This window comes from Orcinus orca, chromosome 12 (assembly GCF_937001465.1).
Source record: "Orcinus orca chromosome 12, mOrcOrc1.1, whole genome shotgun sequence".
In the NCBI taxonomy this organism is placed as follows: domain Eukaryota; kingdom Metazoa; phylum Chordata; class Mammalia; order Artiodactyla; family Delphinidae; genus Orcinus; species Orcinus orca.
This window is the reverse complement of record NC_064570.1, coordinates 90,644,941-90,649,231: the sequence shown is the minus strand read 5'-3', so window position 1 is coordinate 90,649,231 and position 4,291 is coordinate 90,644,941.

Sequence of the window (4,291 nt, the reverse complement as noted above, 5' to 3'; positions counted from 1 at the left end):
TGCTTCCTGCTGAAGCACCGACGCCCGCCAAAGCCGTAAATGGGGTGCTGGGGAAACAGGAGCAGAATGGAAGGTGACAGCGTGTGAAGGAGGTGTGGTGTCCATAGGTTCAGGGTCTGACATGCTTCCTGCTGAAGCACCGATGCCCGCCAAAGCCGTAAATGGGGTGCTGGGGAAAACAGGAGCAGAATGGAAGAGGACAGCGTGTGAAGGAGGTGTGGTGTCCATAGCTTCCATATTAGAGGTACTGCCTGCCTGATCTGAGAGCAGAGAGTGAAAGTGGGAAAGCCTCTTCCTAGATTCTAAATCCTCTGAATTTATAGCACTGGCTCTGCCTGCCTTTATGACATATCCATTGTATGTGTCACAGAGAAAGAGCGGGCGGGGCAGGGGGTGAGGCAGGGGTCACATGCAAGCCCAGCTGGTGGCTTAACCCCGGCCCAAAGGCAAAGGGCGTGGCCCCTTCTGGACTTTCTAGTGGCTGGGACGTCTGGCTGTGGGTGGCAGGTGTTTGGCACCAGCTGGGCCACCATGCGCAGACTGTTGGGGACTGTGGAAGCCTCCTCCAGAGCTCACCCTTCCTGGGGACTGGCTCTGCAGGCCCCTCAGCCCTGCGTATGTATCGGCCAGGCCTTCCCCACCACGGGGCCCAGAGGCCAGAGCCTGCTCAGACCTGAGGGCAGGAGGCAGCCAGAGCTTACCAGGGTGTGGGCCACCTCGTCCGGAGACCTCCCCAGCTCCTCTGCGAGACCTGGAGACAGGATCGCCTTCTCCAGGGCTGCTCAGCTGCCAGCATCACCATGAGCCAGGTGGCCAAGGTTTCTGAGCAGGAGATGCAGAGCCCTGATCCGACTGGATGCTGCAGCCCACGATGTCCCTTCCTGGCAGATAGGTTCTTTCTTCACTTCTTGTTTGAAATTTGGTAAAAGAACATTTAACCCTTGGCCTGTCCTTCAGGGTATATAGATGGTAGTGGCTTAGCCGGGATTCGATCCAAGCCTGTGTGATTCCAGAGCTTGTGCTCTGGACTGTGGTGCCTCCTTATCGTATATGCTTCATGTGTTACTTGTTTTTTTTTTTCTTGTAGTCCTTACGGTACTTAGCCCTAAGTGCCATACCTGTAACGAACAGCTACACTGCCCTGTAGGAGGTCTTCTTTTGTTCAACGCCTGAATTGGTCATCCACCACACTGTGTTCTAATCTCAGAAGATACAGGTCAGGGACCACCAGTTGTCAGCATGGCACCATTCCATATTTCGAATTGAGGCTTGAAGCCCGTATTTTCCCTTTGTCTAGTTTGAAGGATCCAGATATGTAAAGATGATATTCTAGATAAATCATGGGCTATCCTGAAAGAAATTCACCAGTGAATTGTTCCGTATGGATTAGAAGCCAGCTTCTCTGGCCTTCCTGGAGTATATCCAGTAAGGCGTCTCATTCATGTCTAGAAAGCAACTATATCATTTATTGCAACTTCAGCGTGGAGCGATGTGTTGGTATAAAGTACGATGAACACAATTTGGTCATTGTGAGTATGACAGCTGGGTCCACTCTTTACTACACATATGTAACTCTAGGGATTCTTATGCCCAAGGGAGGAGACGTACTCTTGGCTGTCTAGGACAAGGGAAGCATGTGTTGTTATTCAGGAGCTGGAAGCTTCAGCATGACAGGTAGGAATTGAACAATCGTGGTCTATACATCACTTGACCTTGCTTAAAACTTGTTTCTTTGGCTTGCTTCATTGGAGTGTTTTCTCCCTCCTGGGCTGACATTGTCTGTTATGTATCACGCATGAGACATATAGAAGTTTCAGAACCCAAAATCATATAGATCAGTAAAAATGTATATATATATATATATAAATATATATATATATATATATATAAATCTATTGAAACTCACACTGGGCTTAATTCATATATTACAAAATCAGTTTCACTCTCTGCTCATGAGATTCTTTTTATGGTATGTCCCAGCAAATCTGGGCTTCCATCCCCAATAAATTTTGGGGTTGAAGGACACAAAAGCTTTTGCTCAGACCTAAATTCTGTCTGAAAAAAAGGGAAATATTATAAGCCCTTTGTAACCTCTCCAAGAGCAGAAATGATTTACAGCTGTGGCATTGAACCATAATTCCTCGATCTCATTTGAGAAGAGTTCAGTTAGAAACAGTGTCTTGATTTTTGTTTCTTCCCTGTTTTCTTGTCTTGCTTGCCAACAATCCATTGTAATTCATGAGTTAGTATGGCAGCAGGCTGAGTGTTCCCTGGAGCTCATTAAATGAAGTGTTTTTCCTAAAATGACGTTTGTCTCCTTGTTTTCAGCCCCTCTTCTTTCCTCTGCCCTTGACTATAACCAGAGCTCAGCAAAAGCTGAGTGACTTTGTGCAGACCTTACTTAGGCTCAGCCTTTTTTTCTTCATTATTTTATTCATGGCTCCTCCGTTTCATTGTTTGCCTTCTCGAAATGTGTTGAAATCTTTCTGTGGTTGATGACTTCCAAAATATCTTGGCTTTTATTGGTTGATTAATTTTGGTATTTCTACAGTTTTATTTAGATATGGTTTCAGGAGGAACAGAAAGTAAATATATTTCCTAGTCTGCCATCTTGAGCTGAAAATCCCTGTGGATTTTAGCATCCAATGTTCCCATGGGAAAACACCCAACCATGGCCTTAATAAATGTAACACTCAAGATTTCAGCTTTTCTTGAGCAATCACTAAGGATTTCATATGTGGTCATTTCTAATGGGGAAATTATAACTATCTCATGACGTTGATTTGAGGATTAAATTAGATAATGAACATGAAAATGCTTTGTAAGATTTAAAAATCTGTAAAACTGTTTTTGTTATTTTTTGATTTGTTGCTATTTCAACTTCACTTGACAGTTGTTTATGACCTTGCCTATGTGAGAAAATGCCCTCTGGGTTATTTTTTTGAAAGCCAGAATGTATTTTTCAACAGCTCAATGGAACTGGCATCATTTGTGAAGGTTAAGGGTGAAGGGGTAAATGTTTCTTGACACCTATCACTTTACAGTGTTTTCAGGAACTAACTGACTCATGTATTCCTCTTCCAAATTTGGTTGAGGACCTCCTACCAGCCACATGCTTTACGTCAGGTGTTGGAAAGCATTTTCTGGATTTTAAAGATCTTAGGCTTTGTGGGCCATATAGAGTTTCTGTAGCTTCTCCTCCTCTTTCCTCTTCAACAAGCTTTCTAAACGTGAGAACCATTATTAGCTCACAGTCCCACAGATCCAGGCTGAGAGCCTGAATTGTTTCGTGGCCATTATTTGCCAATTCCTGCTCTGCGTCTTCACTGAGGAGGGGGACCATGTTTGAGTAATCAGTTCTTTGAATCAACTGTTGGTCTTCTGGGCCTTGTCCTTGCTCTCCTACAGTCTCTAATCAGCGTGGCATCCAGAGAGATCTTGTTAAAACATAAGTCAGATCATGTCACTCAAATTTCTTCAATGGCTTCTTCACAGAAAATGCAAAGTCCTCAGAGTGCCTCCACAGACCTAGAAATCTGGGTGTCTGTTTCCTCTCTGACTGTTTCCTTCTCCTCTCCAATTTGCTTGCTCTGTTTTCCACACGCTGACATCCTTTCTGCTCCTTGGATACTCCAAGCCTACTCTTGCCTCATTGACTTTCTGCCGCAGGCCAGCCGCAGAAAGAGGATTTCACCGCCCAGGGTCAGAAGGGAAGGGGTAAGGAACTGAAGTAGCACCGACGAATGGGGTCAGAAGCCCATGGGTCAGAAGGCTGCAATGAGAAGCCTAGTCACCGCAACAAAGAATAGACCCCCGCTCGCCGAAACTAGAGAAAGCTCGCATGCAGCAATGAAAACCCAATGCAGCCAAAAATAAATAAATAAAAAATAAAGTATAGAATCTTAAAAAAAATCTATAAAGAATATTACAAGAATAGAATCACAGGCCAGTTTCTCCTTTGAACATGCATGCAAAATGTGTAAAGAGAAGCACAAACTATATCCATGGTATGTAAAACAATCATATATCAGAATCAAAGTAGCTTTATTCTTCTGGCAATGCAAGGTTGCTTTAATGTCCAAACGTGAAACTGATCCCAGGAATGAATTAGAGTGGGAGAAAAGTCATTTAAAACAGAAATCTTGGGACTTCCCTGGTGGTCCAGTGTTTAGAACATGGCGCGTTCACTGCTGGGGCCCTGGGGTCCAATCCCAGGTCAGGGAACTAAGATCCTGCAAGACATGAGGCAGGGCCCCGAAAAAAAAAAAGGAAAGAAAGAAGTCTTAACCAG